The sequence below is a fragment of the Desmodus rotundus genome, chromosome 1 (assembly GCF_022682495.2).
Source record: "Desmodus rotundus isolate HL8 chromosome 1, HLdesRot8A.1, whole genome shotgun sequence".
NCBI classification, from domain to species: Eukaryota; Metazoa; Chordata; class Mammalia; order Chiroptera; family Phyllostomidae; genus Desmodus; species Desmodus rotundus.
In genome coordinates, this window is record NC_071387.1 from 135,052,119 (window position 1) to 135,077,708 (window position 25,590).

Genomic DNA, 25,590 nt, shown 5'->3' on the forward strand with positions numbered 1-25,590 from the left:
AGAAAACTTGATTGAGAAGCACATTTGCTGGACTCTGTGGGAGAGAGGTAAAGAAATAGACTGGCCTCTTCAAGGGCCTAACAGCCCGGGAAGGTGAAATCCAGCAGTGCTTATCTCCTAGGAAGCACAAATGGCCTTCCTCACGGTCTATGAAAGGAGAATTGACTTTTAGATAGTCACACCTCAAATGCATAAAAGCAGCTGAACATTAAAAATGTCAATGTGTAAATAATTGATAAGCTCCATCCCCTCTCCCACACCTCAAAAAAGTGTTTAATTGAGAAGAGAGACAACTTAGTACTGTGAAACAATGTTCTGTAACCGCTTATATCATGATTATTTCCATTTCCAATGAATACTATTTCTGATTTAGGGGAACACAAATTATCCAGCAAAATATTATTATACTGGAAACCTTCTTAAACTTTGGAATTTGTATTCATAAGTAGCAGTAGTGTTCAAAATGTTTAAATGATTGATGACAAGAGGTAATTTTATATTGTGACACGAACATATAAAACTGGAATTAATTTTTATAAAATAGTGTTTATCCTTATGGTGTACAATACATTTGGGTTATTTTCTATTTAATACTTTTATTTCATTTTTTTAAAGGCTTAAATTGATTTCACAGCCTTTAGGGTTTTTTTTTAAAGCCATAAACATTAGAATAATGATAGCAATTAAACTTGAACAGTCCTTAAATATATCCTTCTCTCCAGAAATTCCTTACAATTCCAAAATAGATACTTCACCTTTTATTGAAACTCTAAGATAGACAGCAATGAAAATGAAAGCTGTGCGTGCGCATGGGAGTTGGTTCAGGGTTCTCACGTTTTGGTGTGGGGTGGGTATGCCAGCTTTGATTCATAACTGTAGAGTCAGGCAACCGCAGGTGCAGACACAGGTATGGAGCTTTATCCCCCACAGAGATGAGTTCTTGAGACAAACAGTGAGGGGAAAACAGAAATCAGAAGGGAGGCCATGAGATGCCATTGAATAAAGATAAAACTAGTAACTAATCTTCTGGCAAAAGTGAAATTCCTCCATAGACAACATCTACTTGCACTTTCAAAGCAAAAATGGACAACAAAATCACTGAAAGATAGAAATTATAAAGGAGGAATAGTGTTCTTTATTTTCTTAAAATTTGTACTTATAAATTCAATGGACAATAAATAATTTCAGCTATTGTATGTAATACTTGCCCCTATGTAAGCAACATTGTGTAGAAAAAAATTTATTGTGGTAATGTTTGTTGAATTAAACATCAATTTATTTGTGCCTACTTCTATGATAAATACAAGGGAGGACCCCTAAAATGGAATTTATTTATTAAAAATTGTCTATTTATTCTTACATGTTAAACTTCAGTCACCTTTAAAATACTCTCCATTTGGTCACCTATTGAGATGTTTTTTCCACTGCTCAAAACAGTTTTTGAACTCGTCAATTTTGATGCCTTTTAGTGTGCTTCTGCTGTTTTTGTTTCACCTTTTCCACATCAGCAAAACGTTTCCCTTTCTGGACTTTTTTCATTGAGGAAACAAAAAAAAAAAAGTCGTTTGGGACAAGATTGGATTAATAGGCAGGGTGGGGCATGGGAATCAAACCATTTTTGGTCAAAAGCTGCTGCTGAGCACTGAGTGCAGTGTGGGCAGGTGTGTTCTTAAGTCACCCGTCATGAAATGGGCAAATGTGTTGAAAGAGTCTTAAAAAAAAATTCACTGAAGCTGAACACAGCCTCTCACAGCAACACCATCTGGTACACCAATACAGATGGGTTCCTAAAACATTCATCTAGCGAGGGAAGCCTGTACTACAAGAGCCCTACCCTCCAGAAGATAATTCCAGGGTTTTTTGGTTCCCCCTCATACTCAATAATATTTTGTTAATGAATGAATGAAAATCTAAATAAAGAATTTAAAAGTCATTTTTAATATTGCCCTCTTCTTATAAAGCCATATTTGAAAAGATAAGTCCAATTTTTCTAAATATATCTGTTTATTTATTCAGATTTACTATGTATGATTATTAAATTATTCAAATAATTATATTCATTTCAATGTCTCCTTGCCTCTACAGGCGGACTTCATCTTATTGCACTCACAGATGTTGCATTTTTTTCAATTGAAGGCAAGACCCTCCACCAGCGTAAAGATTACGACTTGCTTTCTTGCAATACTCACTTTATTGTGGCAGTCTGGAACCGAACCCACAACATCTCTGAGGTGTGCCTGTACTTCCTTCAAATCCCAATCCCTAAATGAAATAATATTCTGCAAAATCAATGATTTATTCTATTACTCTTTTGCCTCAAATTTCCAGTGTGTTAAAGTTCACATCCAAGGTCCTAAAATTGCCCTAAAATTCGTCTTTGGACCTCCCTAACCTGGACCTCGCCTATCTCTCCTAATTCCTCGGTTCTCCTCTTACACCGTAGACAAACCTGTCCCTTTGAACACAGATGGGTCTGCCTCTCAGCCTTTGTTAATGTTCATTCCTCTTTCAGGAAAGTTTTCCCATTGCCTCAGCACCTGTCAAAGCCTACCCTTTACTTAGCTATTTAAACTCTCTCTTCATGACTTTCTAGCCTAGGAGTAAGAATGGAGATCATACATATTTGCATTAGCTGTATTTTTGGTATACATAACACTCTATAATTTAGTGACTTAAAATAACAATAAACACGACTATTTCCCTCTGCTTCTGTGGGTTAGGAATATGGAAAGGGGTTGTGTGAGTGGTTGTGGCTCGCTCCCATGGTTGGCAAACACTGGCTTTCAGTGGGAGGCCTCAATTACCCTCCCCATGGACCCCTCCACGGAGCTGCTTGAATGTCCTTACGATGTGGAGACTGGCTTCTCCTGCAGTGACAATCCAAGATACTGCAACGCTTTTTCCAACCTAGCTTAGAAGTCACATACCACTGCTTCCATGGTATGCCCCTGCGGATATGGATCAGCACTGATTTGCTGTGTAGAGGTTCAGAACAAGGCCGTGAATATCATCAGGGGCCAAGACATAGTAGCAGACATCTGGGAGGCTGAATATCACAGCATTAATGGTAATAAACAGCCTCTTTAGGGCTCTCCCTCTATCCACTATTTGGAATCCCTAGAGTCCCTTAAAATCTCCCCTAATATTTTCTCAAAGTACCTCACTTGGATTCAAGCACAGGGCCCTTTCAAATACCATGCAGTTAAATTCCAATTTTCCCATCTTTTGTTCTGTTCCTGGCTCTCAGTGGTGAAATCTGCTACCCAGGCTTCAGGCTTATCAAACCCCACGAAGGCCGTTTTCTTCCAGGCCTGGCACAGATCCTGATAGTGGTGACTGAATATGCACTCTGAGGGCGTCCTGCAGGGCTAAAACTCCTCTGCTGTGCCACGCACGACGTGGTATCCAGTGCTGCAGACACCGAAGACACCTCCGTGCTGGCTGCCTTCCGGGTGACAGCAGTGTGGTGTGTGTGTTCTCTGCGTAGGCGGCAGAGAATCCCCAGCAAGTCTTTGCATCACTCGTCACCGCGCACAGAGCTCCCAGCGATTTCTGACCTTATAATGAAATTGCCCTTTCAAATGTTACCTGCTTCTTCCGCGCATGCAACCTGAGACCTCTGGGGCTGAAAAAGGAGCTGAATGATAGACACCGTTGTATATTAAAAACGAGTCTTCTTCAATACCAATGACATTATTGGGCACAGATCAGTGCCAGGTTGCCTGTTCGTTGTAACAGTTATTTCCCGGGAGGTTTGCTTTCTCATAAAAGTCTCCCGTTGGTAGACCGCTATGTCAAGAGTCCTCAAGTGTGTTCAGTTGAGGCTCAACTAGGATTGCGGCTACACTTCTTATGATGTCCTTAAAATGTCTCTATCCCCAGAAACTGGCCATCTTTTTAGGAGAATAAACTGAGCCTTTTCCTAGGCTTTATCCTGAGGGATGATGAGATTCATACAATAAATACCTGAAGCCACCTGTGTAAAAACTTTCCTAAAGTTCTGATGGCAGAAGTGTTGTAATCAGTCCTGATTCAGACTGTCTTCGTCAACCTCTTTGTGAAAAATTAATTATTTGTTCAATAGCCTTCTCCATTCCCTCAGGATTTGAAGTCAAACCGACTGAGATTAAGAGCTCAGTTTGTCCACATAGTAGTTAAATAAATTTGGTCAAGTTACTAAGTCTGATTTTCCTCATCTAATATCATACAGTTGTTATTATAAGAATTATGTAAGACTATTTAGGTCTGTGCTTGACAAGTAAGTGCTTAAGAACATTAGCTATTATTATTATTATCATAATCACTATTGATGCTGGCTCTTCTTTAACAAAGCTTTTTGGCATTCTAGAAAATTCTCTTTCATACTCTGGGGATTCATAGTGAGCTGAAATCAAGCCTGGAGCTGATTTTCCAGGCCACTTCATCAGCTAGCTATACTCTTCTCTATTCCCAGAGTCAAATTTCACTTTTGGATTTTCAGAGCACAAATAATTGGAGGGGCTAATCTTAGCTCACCCCCTTGCCTTTATTATGGGTTCTAGAACATTAACAATCGAGTTCTGCCTATGAATCTGTTTCAAAGGCAGTTTACTGGGGTTCCTGGCCACTTTCTCTGCTCTGCATTTTTTTTCTCAAAATAAATAATGGAGAGAGAGAAAGTCCTTGTCTTCATTCTACTACCTTTGCTCAGAATTCATCAGTCAAAAAGACCTTAGAATTATTTTTTTCAAAGTATAGTCACAACATCACTTTGAGAAGGGGGGTATGCTGGTTAACATTTAGAATCTGGGTCCCACTCCAAACTACTGGAGCAGAATACAAGGAGGCAGAACTCAAGAATATATATGTTTTTTCAAAATACTCCTGAGGTGATTGAAATGCAAGGAGCTGGGGTCCAAACTTTGAGTGGCACCACCGTACTACCCAAAAAGTTTGAGAACCAGGAAATCAAAATGTTATTTACTAAGCCTATATCTTTAAAGGGCCAGTAAAGCAAGAGTTAACATGACCCACCAAGGAGAGCTGGACTTCTAAGATTTGGCTTTTCCTGTTGTCCCACACCCCATGGGAAAATGGTGTGAATGAAAGAGTTAAGAAAATGATTGCTAGTTCCCATTCACAGTTCCATATATTTATTACATACCATATTAGCAAAGGAATTGATGATCAACTCCCTCAAATGTACTTCCAGCTGTTCTAAGGACATGTGCTTCCTCTGACCCCTTAAATGTTGCCCCTTTTAGTGCTAAAGGTGACATCCTATTCCTCCTCCTCGGCTATTAGCTTGTATTAATTATGGGAGCGGAGGGTGCTGTACTTTTCTTTCCCTGCAATCGAAGCCACCATTAAAACATTTCACTAGGGCAGCCGTTTGCTGACAGGGAGCCCCGTCTCACCTCCTGTTTCTATTACTCTCTGTGAAAGGTGCGTCCCTTAGACATTTGCAAAACGTTCCTGCATTCTTATATATCTTAAGAAATTAAATCCTACAGTCATGTGACTTTCCATTGTTTAAAATCCTTATTTACATGTCTTAAAGCAGCCCCACACAATCATAGTCATTCTCCATCCTGAGAGAGTGGATGCTGTTCTACAGACCCTGCTGGCTTCTACTGCACCCTCCTCCTTCTATCCCTGTTCCGGCCTCCTTTTACAGTGCCTCAGAGGAAAGTTCCAGCCAGGGTAAAAGGCTTCCTGGAAGGTGGACAAGGCTTCCCTGACCTCTCCGAGAAGACCATCACTTTTCTCCCAGAGACGGAACAGCCTTGCCCACTAGCAGCGACGGCATTTTCACATCGTTTAGATCAGTTTTCTAGCACGGTGTCCTAGGGCTGGCGCTTGATGGAACAATCTCTGACCTTACACAGTAGTCTCTCCACGGTCCTGCCACTAACCACGAGGCAGTTAGTTCTAATCTTTGGGTAGTAATTAATCCATGCTAAAAACAGATGTTGTACTAGGATTACTAATTACTAAGAGCAGCCCAAAGCATATAATCCCTATTTTATAGGCCACACCAACCTAAGGATATTTTTTTTAAGTCACCATGGCAACATATCACTTCTCTACTTTGGCTTCCTTTCATGATAGTAGAATTTCTAGAATTCCTTCTCCTAGGTGCTCATGAACAGAGACAGCTCAGCTATCATATTGCCTCTGCCAGTCCCCCCTTTCCTGCCCTGCCCCTGACATCTGCAGCAGCCCCATGGCTTATGTCTGTGAAGCCCCTTCTACACCCTGCCCCGCCCTGGCAGGGAAGGCAGTAGCATTTTACACTGATACCTGCTAGAGAGCAAGGTCCCTTAGATGATGCTCCAGTTGGCTGGTGAGGCTCCTCTCCCCCACGGCAGAATTGCACCCTGGGAGCACACCTTGAGGCAGCGCTGCTTTGTGGTCAGCATATTATCTCCCAGGAATTTTGGCAAAACTTCTCTGTTTGTTGGAACATTCCTGTTTTTCCAAGCCAAGCAGTAAGTGAAGGAGCAAGCTGTGTTCACTCCTTTTCTGACACGAGTCCTCGGGCCAAGTTCATTTCCAAGATGCTGTTAAGTTTCCACACAAGTATATTCTGAGCATGTTCACCTTATTTCTGTCATGGGCATACTCAGACTTTTTAAACTCTTAGAGAAAATAGAGCTTTGCCTTATATTCATATCTTCTCTTCCCCAACTGCTGCTTTTACTGAATTCTATGAAGTACTCAGTATCCAAGACTTACTTGCAAGCAAAGCCTTGAGTCATGCACTAGGTTTTTTTTCTATGAGCATGTAAGTTCCATAAGGCTGGTGTATTAGCTATCTATTGCTGCGTAACAAATTACCCCCCAAAATTAGTGACTAAAAACAACAACCATTTATTATCTCACGGTTTCTATGAATTGGGGATCTAAGAGCAGCTTAGGCGGGTTTGTTTCAAAGCCTTTTATGAGATGGCAGTCAAGGTGTTGCCGGGGCTGCAGTACTCTCAAGGTCAGCTGGAGGAGGATTCCCTTATAAAGTCACTCCCATGTCTGTCGGGAGGCCTCCGGTCCTTGCTGACTCTTGGCTGAAGACATCAGTTCCTCTTCAAATGGGTCTTTCCACAAAGTTTCTCACAATAAGGCAGCTGGACTCCCTCAGAATGAAGACTCCAAGAAACAGAGAAAGAGAGAGACAGGGAGATACAGATACACAGAGACAGACAGCAGCAGACAGAGGGGAAAAAAGAGAGAAAGAAAGAGAAAGAAGTTCTCAGGACTCCTATGCCATGATATACGGATTGTGTGTATATATGACTCCTCCATTATAATTTGACAATATTTCAGGATAGTCATTTAATGGTGTTTATTAGGAAGTTCTGATGGGTGTTGTACTAAGGTGGAACTCTTAAGAAATGGCACGTGACAACTATGTGACTATTAAATTAATTTATTGCCGTAACACTAAACAGCAAAATACCAAAGAATCCACAGTAATTGGCTGTTTAAAATCACATTTTCAAAATAGTCTGTGATTAAATTATAAACTGCTTATTAGCTTAGCAATGGTAAAGTAGGATAGATTTATACTAAAATGTTTTCACAAAATATTTTTGCCAGAAATAAGGATTTCCCCTGAAATGATTTGTGAAAGACTTTGACTAAAGCCATACCACAAACAAGGCCACCAACTTCATGTTTTATGTTTCAATATTTACACTTTATTGTGGTGGACTAAGTAATGCCTCTCACCAAAGATGTAACATTCTAAATCCCTGGAACCAGTGAATGTTACTTTATATGGGAAAATGGACTTTGCAGACATGATAAAATTAAGGATGTTGAGATGGGAAAATTATTCTGGATTACCTGAATAAGCCCAGTGTAATCACAGGGTCCTTGCAAGGGACACAGAGGAGCTGTCAGAGTGATACTGACAGTGATTTGATGACAGAAGAAAAAAAAAAGTGATTGACGATGCTAAATAGCTAGCTTTGAAGACAGTGGATAGTGGCCACAAACCAAGGAATAAAGGCAACCTCTAGGAGCTGGGAAAGTCAAGTGCAGTAAATAGATTCTCCCATGAACTCTCTAGAAGAAACCAGTCCTGCTGACACCTCCGGTGAAATTGATTCTGAACTTCTGGCCTCCCAAATTGTAACAGAACAAACCTGTGTTGTTTTAGGCCCCCAACTAATTTACAGTAATTTGTTACAGCTGTGATAAGAAACAACTATACTTCTAAATGAAATAGTGAGAGGTCTCTCAGCATTTTCAAAAGTATTTCATGATGGATTACACATCTTGAAGCTTTTTCAATAAACACGTAGTCCGTTCTCCAAATACAGAGGGAGACAACACTCTACATGATTAAAGGCCTGGACTAGGAGCAGATTCCTCCTCAAGGTGGCCTGTCCCGACTCCGGAGGGAGGCGGGGCTGGGAGGAAAGCTGTGGCACAGCTCCTGCATCCAGGGACGAAAGTGGGAGAGGCCCTGGCAGCGATCTTCATGGGGTCGCTGGTGGGCAGAGCCCAGGGAGCGCAGTCACGGCTCCATCCATGGAAATCCAGGGATTCTGAGATTGCACAGTGGCTCTACCCCTGAAGAGAATTAGGGGTTCCCACCCATCTCTATAAACGGGTATCAGGTAAGGAGTACAAACTTATCCTTGTCTCCCATGGTCCAAGCCATGCACTCCAGTCCTTCCCAGAACTATCCATCGCATGCTGCGTAGCCAGAGAGATGACATTTCAAGCAAGGTTAGAGAGAGTTGGAGTGTGAAAATACTTATTTCACAAAATATGTATGCCTCCCCTCAAAGCACTCCAAAAAAAGTCTCAAATAATCAGACTAATTTATGAGACAAAACTTGGAATATTTTTCTAGCCACTGTGGGATTAATTATTTTATTCAGAGACAAAGAAATTTTAGCATGACATTTAGAGATGCCCTTGTTCCTAGAAAATGAACGGTGGACGGATCCTCTTCTTACAAAAAAGGGGAGGTCTCCACAGGAACCTCACAAAGTTTCCAAAATTGAACATGTGTGACCGCCTCAGGGGTGCTGCTCACTGTCGGGGGGGTGAGGATGGTCGGCAGGGGGCCTGGTGAGCTGTTAACCAGTGCCGGTGGCTTAGCTCTCATAGACCCAACTTAAGAAAGCACTCCAAGCTCAGTGGGCAAAGAGTCTGGAGCTCAATGTAGAGATGTGTGAACGGCCTCTGGCTGCCTGCCCCTTCTGCTGGCTGACACCACGGAGGGGCTCACTGGCAGGCTGGGCTGCTGTGCCTGTTCTGTGGCAGGGTGGCACTTCAGGGGACGGTGCCCAGCACAAACTCCAGTGTGCAAAATGAAGAAAACCCTATGCTTTAATGCTCAACAGACTCTGGCAGGGTCTTGTCCCCAACCTCACAGCACACCATCCTTAGTCTTTAGGAGAAGGGAGAAGCCCCCAGTGACTCCATAGAATATCTCCCATGATAAACTAAGGCCTCTGCTGACAGCGCCTACCTTCAGAACAGCTTGTGCCCCGAGCAACTTCCCTCATGAAGCTGGACTCTGGGGCCATGGTGCCTGTCCATCAAAGGTTTTCCACATTTCCCTGGCCATCAGTGTCTCTTTACAAGAGAGCCACGACATCATCATCATGTGAGGTGACCCAAAAGCTACACTTGGTCTCTAAACATTGCCATCAGCACTGCCTGCAGACCCTAAAGGATGCCATCCCCAGAGGAGAGACTGGCAATCCTAAAGTTAGAAGCCCCAAACGAAGATGTCTGATGGCTCCTGGGTTTTTCTTAAGTGAGCACCTTGAGTGGCTCACCGATTCCCCAGGTCACTCACAGATTCCTTAGAAAGGAAAGGGATTCATTGGATAGATATCCCAAAACAAAGCATTTTAACAATTGGTATCCTGCTTCAGCCTGATTTTAGTTCACTCCGATGCAACCCAGGACATCGGAGATGAAAATCAGTGTCCCGACATCAGAGCGGAGGCCTCCACACTGGTGGAAGTACCCCCTGGGCCTGCTGCATCTTTGGGAACTTGGTCCCAGCCACGGACGCCTGCCTCGTGAGGAAGCAGAGATTTCTGATCACTAGAGACATCAGGGCCCTGGTGCAGGGTACGTAGTCTTGTCACCGCAGCATCGACTCCCGGGGCAAAGGCAGACACACAGAGTTCCTGCTGCATGAAATGGCAATGTTTTTAAATATTTTTTTTTAATTTTTAAATTATAGTTGACATACAATGTTATATTAGTTTCAGGTGTACAATGTAATGATTAGACATTTATATAACTTACAAAGTGATCACCTAATAAATCTAGTAAGATGAAAGTATTTTTTAAGTGCTTTAACTCAAATTATTTAGGGGTCAGACTGCATAAACCACCTAGCAAAAGCTTTGCTTTGCAAGAAGCAAAAAAAAGACGAGGGGAAGATTGCTCTGCATACCTGTCTTTACAACACAGTACCCACCACAGGCCTGGCTGCCTGGCCAAGGACAGATGTAAAATCAAAACAGCTAATAAAACTTCTTGCTGTCACTGGTCACTCCCGGGACATCTCCATAATAAACTCTGGCAGGGATTAGCCCCTCTTCCAGGACTTGCTGTCCTCTGGAGGTGGTGGACCACTCCGCAACAAAAAGCCTTCATCCTGCTCCTTTTCACCAGTCTGCTCCAGCCACTACTACCTTGCTCACCAGGGAAGTCTTCCAGCTGCCCTCCAGACACCTGAGCTATGACTCTGGGTTCCAGTAGAAGACCTAGTAAGGCATGGTTCAAGTTCTTTGGCTTTTATATTCATCTGTCTGCTAATCTTTAGACACATAAGCCTATAGCCAGATGGAGTACATTAACCACAACATCCAGCAAGAGAGAGTAACCACTCAAATTAACCCCACAGTCAGAAGAAAATGTAAAATATGTGGCCAGAAAAGCAATTATGGGCAGGGCTGGCTACGTATTCACAAGGCCCAAGTGCAAACTAAGTCGGTGGGGCAGCTGGTGAAAAAACATATTAAGAGTTTCAAGATGAGGACAGCAGAGCATTAAACCAAGCATGGGCCCTTCTAAGCATGGGGTCCTGTGCATGAAGCCAGCCCTGATCGTGGAGAATCATTGTCTACTTCCCGAATGACCACTTTTCACCAAGGACTCACCAGAACATATCAAGGCTTTCTACTCAACAATCCACAAGAAGCCTCAGCCCACTCCAACTGGAGAAGAGAGCTTGTGGGTTATGAGGCTGGAATTCCTCTGAGCCTGACCCAGCACTACGGCTACACCTGGGCTATTGCATTAAAAAAGAAAAACAGATCTCGATCTAGGAAGAAGTTCCAGACACCTCCCAATGATTTTCAGCTTGCTTGTGCTTGCTCTAGTCTTTGTAGTTTCTGCCTTCCTGGCTCCACAACTCGGCTTTGATATCTGATTCTGGCATCTGCTCTTTGGTAACCATCCAGATGCCCCCTTCTCGCTTCTCAAACTCTAGTTTCTGGCACTGGTTTCTGTTTCGCTGGCTCCTCAGGTTTTCATTTTCCACAATTTCTGTGAGCAACATTCTATTGCCTCCCCTAGTTCCATGTAATCCCACTGGCCAAACTAGCCCCCTTTCCTCTGCTAATTAGGAAAGACAATGTAATCAGAAGATACCATATGTAGCCACAACCTGGTAGTTAATTTTATTCTAAAGAGCTGATATGAAACCACTACTATGTTCTTTCTTGACTTGTCTATTTACTCCTCCTTGAAATTCACTTTTCTTACCTTTTTTGACACTATACTTTCCTTGCCTGCCTCATACTTCACCCTAATGCCTCCTCCTTTTTCCTTTTCAGTTAGTCCTTTTCTTCTGCTTTTCCCATCTCTAGTGGCACAAGTACCAGCTTCTTACCTTACTTTGCCATAAATGCTGGAATTGCCCATGTTCGTTCCTCTTTTTCTTTTCTATGATTTTTTATTGCATATCTTTTATCAGTTTTTGACCTCCAAAGTTTTATCTCCATCCCTGACCTCATCCTAACATCCTAAACTACTTGTATATTTCATTGCCTTCTTCGTGGATTCATATATGTTGCCTATCAAAGAGGCACCGGTATTTTCTCTGCCTCTCGAGAATGTTATTTCCTCTGTCTTCCTGATCTCGACAAAAGGCACTATCAGGTTTCTCAAGGCAAAGAACAAAGTTGCCATCATTTATTCTGCTATCTTTTTCATCTGTTTAATCCAGTCAGTCAGTAAGGTCTACTGGCTCTACTTCCAAATGTTATCTTTTATTGATACACTTCTTGCCAAAGACTCTGCCATCTACCTGGTCTGAGTCCCATTAGTTCTTTCCTTAATTACATCAATAGCCTTCTAAATACTTCCTTCTTATACTTTTATCTGCTAAAAATCTTCTCTCCAAATGGACCAGAATGATCTCTTTTAAAAATAAATTGGATAAATGTAATTGCTCTACTTGAAACTCTCCAGTGGCTTCCCATTACATTTAGAATGAACTCCAAATGCTTTACAATTCTGACACTTACCTCTCTCACTTCAAGTCTTAACACTCTTTCTTTCAATTGATTTGTTCAATATCACTGCATTTTTCTCTTCTCTCAATCACACCACAGAGACTTTTACCTTGCTTTGTCTCAGTCCTGGAATATTTCTTCATATCTTCACATAGTTGAAACCTTCTCGTTACTACCTCTGCAAAGTATCTGCTGGCCACCCTATCAAATATTGCTGTCCCACCATCTGATTTTTCTAGATTATCCCCCGCCCCCTCCCCCGCTGGTTTCCTTCCTTCCTATTTCTCTATCTTTTTCTTCTTTCTCTCTCTCCCTTCCGTCCTTCCTTTCCTCCCTCCCTCCCTCCCTCCCTCTCTCTCTCTCTTTCTCTCTCTTTCTTTCTTTCTTTCTTTTCTTTCTTTCTTTCTTTCTTTCTTTCTTTCTTTCTTTCTTTCTTTCTGTTTTGTTTGTTTGTTTATTCTGGTAACAGCTTTATTTTGCCTTAGGCGGCAATGTGTCCTGAGCACTTAGAGGAGTTAGCACATAGTATGTATTCAATAAATGTTTACTGAACAAACATGTCCACAGAGTAATAAGGGAGACTGCAATCCAACAATATGTGGCCACCATCTGTTTTGACTGGAAAAATTTTTATTGAAACACAACCATATCCCCTTGTCTACAAATTGTCTATGCTGGCTTTTAAACTGCAACAGCAGAGCTGAGTAGGTGCAACTGAGACCATAAATCTTGCAAAGCTGAAAATATTTACTATTTGGCTCTTTATAAAAAAGTTGGTGATCCTTGCAATAGGATATGCTAGCTCAAATTGCCATTCAAATGAAAGGTATAGACATTGTATAACCTACATGTACTAAAGGAAAACTAAAGCCATGGGCCCTTCCAGGAGGTGCTGGGGACACTAGTTGAGGAAAAACTAAGCTAAGCAAAATGTGGTGCAAAATACAGCTTTCCAGAGCTGGAGAAGATAGGATGAAAGTTTTTGTTAGTGGTTTGAATCAATTTAAGTATAGGAACTAAGACTTAAAACTATCTAATTTTACTAACAGAACAAAAAATTTGGTAAAACAACACACCTTGAAAATGTGACCAGCAATAATCAGGGAGGGACATAGGATCAGGTCTAAATATACCAATTCTCCTCAGTAAGAAGAATAGCAAATTGATAAGGATGCCAAGATGATTCAATGGAAAAAAATAGTTCTTTTCAACAAATGGGGTTGGGTTACCGAATATCCACAAGCAAAAACCAACAACAAAAAAATAAGTTAGACCCCCTACCTCACAATATGCACAAAAATTAATTTGGCATGGATCAAAGACCCACTGTAAGAGCTTCAGTTACAGAACTAGCAGAAGAAAACACAGATGTATATCTATCTTTATGACCTTAGATTAAGCATTAATTTCTTAGAGAAAATACCTAGGACACAAGCAATGAAGGAAATAAATAAATTGGCCTTGTCTTCCTCTGACTGGCTTATTTCACTTAGTGTAAAGATCTCCAGGTTCATCCATGCTGTCTCAAAGGGTAGAATTTTCTTTTTTATGGCTGAGTAGTATTCTATTATCTTATATGATTTCATTCATATGTGGAATGTAATGAAGCAAAATAGAGAGACAGACTCACAAATGGAAGGCAGGTTGACAGCTGTAGGGGGCGTTGGGTTTGGGGTGGAGGAATTGAGCAAAAAGAAAAAAGCTCCTGGGCACGGGCAACAGTGTGGTGATTGTGGTGGGGGGTGGGGTTTGGGGTCGTGGATGAGAGTGTGGAGAGGTAAATGGTGATGGGTGCAGATTTGACTGGGGATGGTGAACACGCCGTACAATATACAGACGATGCATTATACAATTGTACACCTGAAACATGTATAATTTTATTAATCAATGTCATCTTAATAAATTCAATAAAAAGGAAATGAAAGAAAAAATAAATTGACCTTTATCAAAATTTAAAAAAAAGAAATTTTGCACTTCTAGGACATTGGCAAGAAAATGAAAAGACAAGCCATAAAATGGGAGAAAAATATTTGCAAATCATATGTCTGAAAAGGGTCTGGGATATAAAATATGTAAAGAACTTTTAGTACTCAACAACAAAATGACAATCAAATTTTAAAATGAGCAGAGGATTTAAATAGACACTTTTGAAAGATACACAACTGGCCATTAAAATTGTGAAAAAATGCTAAACATCATTAGTTACTAGAGAAATACAAGTCAGAACCACAATGCCATATCACGTCGCCCACACGAGGGTGGCCATAATAAAATAGACAATAGCAAGTTTTGGCAAGGATGTGGAGAAATTAAAGCCCTCATACCTTGCTGGTTTGGAATATAAAATGGTTCGGTTACTCTGGAAAACAGTTTGGCATTATTCAAAAGGTTAAATGTAGAGTTATCATATAACCCAATAATTCCACTCATAAGTATCTACTTAGAGTTGAAAACATGTGTTCACAATTAAAATCCATACAACTTTTCATAGCACCATTATTCGTAATAGCCAAAATGTACAAAAAAACAAATGTCTATCATCTAAAGAATGGATAAACAAAAACAATGGATAAAAAAATGTGGTATAGTCATGACAATGGGATATCGTTTGTAATAAAAAGAAATTAAGTACTTATATCTTATACAACATGAATGAAACTTGTACACAGTGTGTTAAGTGAAAGAAGCAAAATCCATATACTTTATGATTCCATCTGCATAAAAACTACTTGGTTGAGTTTGTGTTAGTCTACAATAAATTGAGTTAAGTAATACCATTTAATTTGACTGTCAGGACTATGCAGAATATGGATGAATCATTGAAAAATCAAATGGTTATATAACAGAGACCACAATCCTTATAGTCTTTAGGTCTATAACTGAAGCACTAATTCCCACCGTTGCCCTTGGTCGGGGCAGGTCAGAACAGTTTCAGAGGTTTCTGCTTAGTGCTGGCCTTCTTCACTATAACTCTTCTTCCATAGATCAAGAATTCAGTGTGAATGTTATCCAAATTCCAAGAATCAATTCCTACTATGTACCCAAAGACTAGGGAAATAATCCACCCATGGACCTAAGAGCCACTGTAAGCCTGACTTTAGTCAGGACTCCAGCTATTATTATTTGGCCCCTTTTACTTACTCCCTACTTTCACAAGAGAGCCATAATAAGCTTTGAGTCTCCTAGCGCGGATATCAACTCAAATTCTGCAAGCAGTAATTCTCAAAATGTTCGGGTATTCCCCTTTCCACAGTTTAAAGGCACTGAAGTTAAGTTATCATGGGCCTTTTGGGGATGAAGAGGGGAAATCATTATACTATATACTTGCTCTGGGTTGCAGGTCTCTCCTAGGAATCTTAACACCTTTTCTGTTAACGGTTCTGTATTTGCAAAGCAGCTTAGGTTCAGAAACTGAATGAGAAATTAGGACTGTTTATTGAAGTCACTGCCTTCAGCCTCCTGTTCTTCCATTCTTACCACCTTCTGGTTGTAGATATGGAACTGCACCTTTGTTAGCTGCCCATCTACTTTGCTCATCTAAATGCCATCCTCAATTAACCATCTCTACAAATCTTGACTGCCCCTGCCTCTGATCTCTCCAGTTGTTACAGTAATTGTGACCTTAGGATTTCTGGCTGTAGGCATTGCCCCCTGTTGTCTATTACTTTGGTGCCTCATAATCCACCTGGATAGTAAAGAACCCAGGTCTGTGAGCCCTTCTTCTGCTATGAGCTCTTGCCTACAGAGAAGATCCAGCCTTGAACTTCTCTTTCACCAGCACATCCCACATCTCCTCGGTGATGAGACTCAATCATCTGGTGGGTCTTCTGGCCTTATACAGTATATCCATTCCAGTATGTTCCCCTCTCTGAGGTTGTTTATTCATTTCTCTACCATATCCCAGAGAAATTCAACTATTTCCTCTTAAACTTTTAACAGCCTCCTCAACAGTGACTTTGTCCCATTCCCTGCAGTCCTTGCAAGGTATCATTAAATCACATGCCCCAAAAAAGTATCCCTAGGCAAATGAACTTTTGCTTATTCTGTCTGGTACTCTGGGCCATTAATCAAACAACCTTAAAGCCTAATCTCAAAGATTCCTCACAGGTCCTGCGGAGCTTTGTGACTTATCGAATATGCAAGCTAATTCTTGCCTCTTTCTTGGAGTGTACTCTCTGTCCGCCCTTATAAGTCTCAGAATGACTGACCTTTATTTCTCATTATCATACTGGTAGCTAAGGGAGGAGATGGGACAGTTTCTTGAGGGAATATGTATTGTGTTGCTGGGGAGAGGTTTTTGCAATATCTTTCTGCAGAGTTCTTCAGAGAGAGGGAAGCCAGCTCTGTAGTTTGACAGGTTTGTACAACCCAAATCATCAAGATCATCCACCCATACAATTATCTCCAACTTATGTTTCAGGTTCCCAAGAATGGCATTGTGATTTTTAATGAGAAATATATACTCCGTCTTTGTCTCGTTAAAACCCTTGGAATTTCCTAAGTGATCAGAGCAATAAAGGTGTCTTTTGTTATGTTAGTGAGGTAACTTTTAGAAAGCACTTAAGGTGGGGGCTGGTTGGGGGGACTAACCATGTGATTAGAGGGTTGGAACTTTCGGTCCAACCCACCTGATGTCCAGGAAGGACCTGAGGGAGGTTGAGTTCAGTCAACAATGGCCAGTTGCTTAACCAATCATGACTACCTCCTGAAGCCTCCATAAAAGCCCAGGTGGGGGAGTTTAGAGAGCTTCAGGTTGGTGAACACTTAAGATGGCAAACTTAATCAATAAATGTGTGTTCTGACTGCTCCACTGACCAGCGATGCTTCCATCTTTTTCCTCAGACCTGCTCTCCTCAGGCCTCTGTATTCCCCAAGACTCAACAATACTGGCGTTAGGCTGGTGAATAACCCTGCATGGCCTCTAAGTGTCCACGTGAAAGGATAAGGCGCATGTCTCTCATTTTGAGTCAAAAGCTAGAAATAATTAAGCTTAGTGAGGAAGGCATGGAATTTACTCCTGGTGAAGATACTATAAAGGTTGTTGAAATGACAAGAATTTAGAATATTACATAAACTTAGTTGGCAAAGCAGTAGCAGATTTGAGAGAACTAACACCAATTGTGAAAGAAGTTCTGTGATAAAATGCTATCAAACAATATCATATGCTACAGAGAAGCTGTTCATCACAGGAAGTCAATCAGTGCAGCAAATTTTATTGTTGCATCATATTAAGAAATTGTCACAGCCACCCCAGCCTTCAGCCAGCACCCATCAGCATCCGTCAACATCGAGGCAAGACCCTCTCCTAAAGGTTCAAGTGATGGTTAGTTAGCATTTTTTAGCAAAAGGTAAAGTGAATAAGAATAAGGAGTCATAAATTTAGTTCCTGTGTTCCATCTCCTCTTCACTCATTCATTCCAGCAGAGAGCAGCTGGTGCAAGCACTCTAGAGCAGAACAAACTTGGAGAATTAGAGGAGGAGAGTGGAGGCCAGCACGGCTGGAATGTAGATACAAAGGAAATAGAGTCAGATGAGGTAGAAGACTGCTTTTTATGTACAGCGTGCATTTTTGGCAGGATTGGGGCTTTTATATAGAGTTTGAATTTTATCCTAGGTAACCTGAGGAGACTTTGGGGGATTTTAAGCAGAATAGTGGTATAAAATAATTCATATTTTCAATTTGAAGGAATATTTTGTTGGGGTTCTTAAACATGGGATATTTTAGTATCTCACTGGCACTACAGAAAACAGTATACTAACAAAATCCTTACAAGATAAGGGAATAACTTTCAACCTAAAATAGTACTTATTTATTCAAAAATATGACTAGAATAAGTAATAATAGTCTATAAATTTGATGAATAGCTAAACTATCATTAATGTATAATTAGCTCCCATATTCCATGTAAGAGAATCAGACTACTGTGGATACAGGGACTTCCTCAAGATTTCAGCCTAAGTACAGAAAAGTAAAACCTGTGTGTTTTTCACCTCTCTTCCCAGTCCTAACCATGAAGTAAACCCCTGTGCTTCATAAGAATAAAAAATGTCACTTCTTAAAAGAAGGAGTGGGAGGAAGAGAAGAAAACAAAATTACTAATTGACCCAAGACGGAAGTTAAAACTACATTAGTCTTTGTCTTAATTCATACCACTTTCAACCAGTACCAAGGATTTATCTAGCTGTCTTCATTTCTTTATTTTCCATCGTTTATCTTTTTATCTTTTTGCCAAATTTGATATGAGATAGTTTTTAACAGAAAATAACATATAATATTATAGGAGAAAATAAATAGAGAATAAAAAAGAAGAAAGTGAAAGTCAGGTTTGAAATATGAACTAAAGACAGGGAAAGGCAGCGAACTGTAAAAATTAAGAGTCTGGCTTTATCTTACTTGCTGGCTAATTGTTTTGAGTAATACATGGAATTTTGCAAACAAAGCACTTAGAAGTGAATGGAAAATGTTCTTCTAACCGTCTTAGATACAGAACCAACAGGTAAATATAATTACCATAGTGTAGAGCATCACGGTACCAATGACATAGCTATATATCAAGTTTAACATGGCAGATGGGCTGCAGATATTTATCTCCTCCCATAAACAACTTTAAAATGACAGTAAATAATTTTTAAGTGGACAAAACAATGAAAAACATGTTGGGCAAGAAATTTCAACAAGTTTTTAGAGGGCAGAGGGATGTCAGGAAACTTAACGGCAAATTAAGAAGGTTCAGAAATACCTCTGCGAATAAGGTGGTTTAAACCACACAAGGCTCAAGAACTAGAGGAATCAAACACGCTGAGGTTGGATAAGGGTCAGGACTGCAAACAGGCATTTAAAGCCTGTATTAAAAACTGGTTGAATTTCTATTTTTTTACTTCACCTCCTCCCTAGTCAACTACTTATGCTCCCCACCACCACCACCATCCCTCTCCTGAAAGCCTAGAGCCCAATCAAAGGGTGAGAGGGTGAAATGAGATTTCAAAAAGTAAGAGGCGTGAGTGATTGAGGTGTAATTGGACCATGAGATTCTCACCTTTTTCCTACCCACACCACTAGAACCAGAACCCTGGCAGCGGACACCCCCCTGATGCAAGAGACTAGTAGTGTTACTCAGTGGAAAAATTGAACAGGTTCAGATTACAAATAAAAATGAAAATAAGAGATACATCTATTTGGAGCTATCACAGTGAAGAAAAGTTGATTTTTCACTACAGAGATGTCCACTTTTGACAAGCACCATCCACATGTTAGGTTTGCTGTTTGTTTCCTTGCACTTAAATATAAACAGGGAGACATGGATTATCAGAGATGTGAGCAAAACCTCCATATACAAGACAGAAAAAGAAAAGACACAAAATTTTAAAACGAATAAAGAAGAGACCATGGCAATGTAGGAAACAAAAGAATATTTTAGAACCTTATAATTAATATCCCGAGATAAGACAAGATATTATGTCCATTTAAAAAAACATTATTTAAAAAAATCAGAGAACAAGAAAGAGCTTTTTAAAATTTTTATAGTGTACCTAAATTTTATAATTGATATATATCCAAAATCAAAGATCCTTTAAAAAATATTTTATTTATTTATTTTTAGAAAGAGGGGGTGGGGGGAGAATGGGAGAGAAACATAGATGCAAGACAGAAACATCAATCAGTTATTTCTTGGACATGCCCTGACCGGGGAATGAACCCCAAACCCAAGCATGTGCCCTGACCGGGAATTGAACCGGCGACCTTTTGCTTTGTGGGATGACACCCAACCAACTGAGCCACACCAGTCAGGGAAATAAATATTTTTAAGACAAAACAATAACTTAAATAGATGGAAATAAGCAAAGATAGACTAAGTAAATAAGAGGACCACTTTAGGATGTTCAATATCCGATGAAGAGGAGGTCCTGAAAGAGAAAATGAACAAACAAGGGAGGATTTTTTCCTAAAAAATAAGTATATGAGAAAATTTCCTAAAACATAAAGACTTTAGACTCCAGATTGAAAGGCTCACTAAGCATTAGCACAATAAATTCAGAAACTTCCCAACTGAAAGATATCACTATGACACCCACAGCACACAGTAGGGAGAAGAGTGTAAGCATCTGCACATGTGCACACCGGGCAGTTGCATACAGTATCCTTACAGATCAGAATGGCGCTGAACTTGAACTACAAAACTGGAAGTTGAAAGACAATGGATTAATATATTTGAAATTTGGAGGAAAAATTATTTTTAAGTTAGCATTTTAACCAATAGGTCAATCAAATGAGAATATAGAATGAAGATATTTTGTACATGTAAAATACACTTTTAACAATTGACTCACAGACCCAGTGAGTCAACTGGGGGATACGGTGGGGGGGGAACTGGGGGACCAGGTGAAAGAGATAAAGGGATTCAGAAGTACAAATTGGCAGTGACGAAACAGTCAGAGGGATATACAGTACAGCATAGGAATATTGTCGATAATATTGTAATAACTATGTATGGCGTCAGGTGGGGACTGGGAATATGGGAGGGACCAGTGTGTAAAGTACATGATTGTCTGACCACTATGCTGTACACCTGAAACCAATACAAAACAGTACTGAAAGTAAACTGTAATTGAAAAATAAAAAATTAAAATAAATAATATAAAATAATTTAAGTAGGGAAAATTGTTTTAAAAAATAAAATATCCCAATGCCTGTAAAAAAATGTCCTTTCTTAGGATGTTCACCATAAAAAGGGTATAAAACCAAAACGAAAGAGATGTAATTTCAAAAAAAAAGAACATCCAACATGTGACCTTGAGGAAAAGAAGTTCTAGAATAACAGCAGTGAGGCAACAACAGGTTTAAACAGAAGGGATAGTACTATAGGAGAGGTCTTGAAGGCAGCAACTATTAACTCCCAAACAAAGGATTTTTTTGTTTTGCAAAAAGCGTTATTGTTTCCATTTGGTTCAATGCATGGGAAAGGACTCCACGGTGGTTAAAAGGAAGCCCAGTGGTTTCAGGGAGAGGCTCAGGCAAAAGCCAGATACCAGGGGGATGCGGAGGGGCCTATCCAAGACCCCCAATCATGCTTGAGGGTGAGCCTTTCAAAGAGATACTCGCCCAGCGCAGCCTGTGGAGGTTAATCAGGTTGTTGCCCATTTTCTTGATGAGTTTCACCTGCTCATCCAAGCAGTGGTTCTCCAGGAAGTCACAGAGGTAAGGGTCTGTGTGGGTAGACCCAGGGCGTGCAGATCCAAAAGGGCCTGGTTCAGGTTCTTCTCCAAGGCCATGGTGACTCCCATGGTGTCCTGAGTTTTACCCCACTCATCTTGCATGGCTTCTGTACATGGTGGAAGAAGGCATGGCCACTGCACTGATTTTGCATCTTTAAGAGACACCAGGAACTTCTCGGCCAACATACAGAAGAAGCAGCTCACACCCTCGAAAGTCACATCTGCCAGGTCCAGACAGAAGCCCAGAGAGAGGTAGGTGTAGGAGGCCCGCAGGTGCAGGTTGACCTGGGGGTCGACACAGCCTCCACCTCAGGGGAAAAATTCTGATGAATTTGGGAGCTCATGGTTGTTTAAAAATAAGGAGTTAGGGTCAAAAAACAGTGGCTGGTCTTGGAGGCTGAGGGTGGCTGAGGTGGTTCCAAAAGTGGTGACTGGGAAAGAGGTTGGAGGATGGTCGGAGGCTGGAAGAAGGGGTGTCCCCAGGTCTGTTCTGTCCAAACACTGTTGAAACAAGAGACATCTGAGGGACCTCCAAGGGCACTGTCAAGAAATTATTGTTCAAAAGTAAAATGTGAGGGAAAATGTTAAAAAAAATAGTGTAGGGTCAGTTGACAAAATTGAAACATGGACTGTATTAACTTTAGAGAAATAAAAACTTCTGTCTGCACAAAAATCTACATATAAATATTCATAGCTGCTTTATTTGTAATAGTGCCAAAGTGACAGTAACCAAACGTACTTTAGTAGACGAATAGATAGACTCTGGTGCATCATACTACAGAATACTACCCAACAACGAAAAGAGCAGAGTATTGATAAACACAGCAGCTGGGACAGATCTCAGGGATGTTATGCTGAGTGAAAAAAGCCGATCGCAAAAGACTACATGCTGTATGATTCTATCTATATAACTTTCTTGAAACAACAAAACTATAGAAATAGAGAACGGATTAGAGGATAGATACCAAGGATTAGGACTGGAGACAGAGTATGGTTATAAGGACTAACACAATACAGGTTTGGGGTTTGGGGTTCTGTATCCAGATTGTGGTGGCGGTTACACAAATCTATAAATGTGATAAAATTTCATAAAATGATATGCCAAAAATGCATATAAAAGCTCCTAAAATCCAGGTCTATAGTTAATAGTATTATACCATCATCGATTTCCTGGTTTGGATCATTGTATTAGATTTTAGGGTTGAGTAAAATTCTTCTCTTGAAACTTGTATATGAATCTAAAAGTATTTCAAAATAAAAATAAATAAATACTCCTCTCAAGGACGATTTCCAAAGATGCTGATTCATTTGGTCTGAAGCAGGACAGAGGAGTGTGTATTTTAGTAAGCTCTCCAAGTGGTTCTTATATAAGTAGTAACATTTCGAATCCTGCTATGTGATGCATAATGTCCTCAAGAGACCCTTTGGCAATGAAAACAATGGCACATTCTACACTACAGTTATAAGATGCCTCTTATTGCAAACTGAAGGCATCATACGAAAACACAAATAAATCTGCAAGGGGCTAAAACAGTGTATATTGCATCCCGGCGGCATGGCTCGCTTCCCAGACAACTTCTAGACTAAAATTAGACAGCATCACATCTTTCAAGTAGCACTCCATAGCATTGTTTCTTACCCTTGGATGTTTCATAGGATATTCCCCAATTAAAGGAAAAGGAACATGATTTGATATTATACCAACTGGAAAAGAAGGATGATATCCTTTTAAATACATTACAGAAGATTCCTATTTGAAAAGTAGCCCTCCCGCATTTGAATGGAGGTAGGCTGAAGGACAATCTGTGAAAAGGACCAAGATTTTACTAGAAAATCTACAAAGAATTTAGTAATTAATTGAGGCCTGAGGCATTATCTTTTCATTATAAAGAGAGTCGAAAATGTAGTTTATTTAATGAATATCAGTTGCATGCAAGGGAGGAAGAGCTATAATGTAGAAAAATTTAATACTCCATAATGCTTAATTAACATCAACTTTTACCATATGAAAATTTTACTCTTATGGATAGTATGACAGTCTAAATATTTCTCCCAGTTTTTAATTTAAGTGTTAATTTCTTAACATAAAAATTAGGTGGTGAATATTATTAATGATCTCTTGGAATTTTAAGTATATACATTGTAAGAAGAAAATTATTTTGAATACACCTATTTTTAACATCTCTACTATGTGTCAGTTACTAAGTTAGATATTAAGATTCAAACATCAGTAATATATTGTTACTTTCTTTAAGCAGCCAGTGTCTATTGGAGTGAAAAAAAATTTAACAACTGTAGTATATTAATTGATTATAACAACTGTAGTACATTAACTGATTATAGCATAGGTGGTTCTCTATGTGAGTCTTGAAAACTGACCGGAATTTAGCTAGATGAAGAAAAGACGGGCGAGCACTGAAGGCACAGGGAACAGTTCGTGTGAATGCACGGACGAGTCCGATGTGATGCTGGGTTTATATAACAATGACTACGTCTGAGGTAAGTGATGCATTTGGGTGTAGGTTTGTGAAGGGCAAGAAAGCTGCCTAGAGCCAGGTCATGGTGCAGGTCTTTATCACGGCGATCTGGTGTGCAAAGCCACCCTGAAAGTACTCAAGCACTTTGAAAGGAGCAGTAGTAGCGTTGACATGGGTTTGAGTATGATTAAACTGAAGGCGAGAGAAAAATTAAATGATTGAATTAAGAAAATGGTTTGGGGTACAAAAAATTATCCATTGTGATTATTTGCAATGTGATTATGTGATTATTATTTTCAGTACAATATACCAGTTTCACACATTAGAAAGACACATGTTTGTTAAAGAAGCTGAAATTAATTCCTCAAAATCACAGAGGTTGGTCACATTTCACCTATAGTTAAATTATCTGGATATGATAATTTGAAGAAAATAAAAGAATAAAAAGAAAAATAATAAAAAGAATGTGGCAATGTCTCTGTTAAAAAACAAATTCTCCTTTAGGTTGGAAATACCATCTGGATCGTTTCAAGCTTCCCAGCCACCACACGTAGCAATGCAAAGCACAAAGTCTGAAACACAGAAACAAAAAAATCTTAAAAGAGATTTCAAATCTTTCAAAAATTCCCTCCAGTAAGGCTGCACTGCACCTGGATTTTCTTACATTAAAATGTCATGTTACTTCCTAGCAGGGATTTCGTGAAGATTAACAAGATCATGTTTTAAAGCTCTTTGGGTTCCCCACAGAGGGGAGCTCTTTAAGTACAAGGTGTAACATTTACTTTTCACTGCAACAGCCAGGGAATTCCTTACCTGTGGTGTCAGAGCGATCAGACCCCACTTCCTTTCAGAGGTCTTACTGCCTACGTGAAGTAGATAAATGAAGTTCGGTAGGGAGTGAGAATTGGTAATGTTTGAATTATTGAGGAACAAGTGTGCTAGGTACCTCTTTCTTCCATGTTACTTCTAGATGTCTTGATGGGCCCTTAAGAGTGTAGAAAAATTTTTAACCAAGTCAGGATAATGGAGGGATTTGCTCATTGATTATTTAGGTTGAGGAAGGGAATGAATATTACTGCAGGTAAAAAGAGTGTACAGCAAAAAGTAACTTTTGAAAATATGGACAAGTCCACCCTGGCTGATGTGGCTCAGTGACCTGAGCGTTGCCTCACAAACCAAAGGGCGACCCCTGTCTCACTCCTGGGCAGGGCACATGCCTGGGTGTGGATCAGGTCCCCGACTGGGGGCGTGTGAGAGGCAGTTGATCATTGTTTCTCTCACACATCAATGTTTCTCTCCCTCTCTTTCTCCCTTCCTTACCCTCTCTCTAAAAAGAAATAAATAAAATCTTTAAAAAAATAAATAAAATATGGGCAAATCAAATTTATTTATTTTAATCAATTTAGGCAGTAAACTGTATG

The 25,590-nt window shown here is 40.1% G+C and overlaps 1 protein-coding gene across 1 annotated transcript in view; it reads left to right on the plus strand.

Moving 5' to 3' along the window:
- LOC112307160 (uncharacterized) overlaps positions 1–2,219 on the plus strand; it is a 748,094-nt gene extending 745,875 nt beyond the window's left edge. The window contains exon 11 of the mRNA XM_071219332.1: positions 2,086–2,219. The gene's annotated coding sequence lies outside the window, so the exon portion shown is untranslated. The remainder of the gene's footprint in view (positions 1–2,085) is intronic.
- Positions 2,220–25,590: the final 23,371 nt, after the last annotated feature.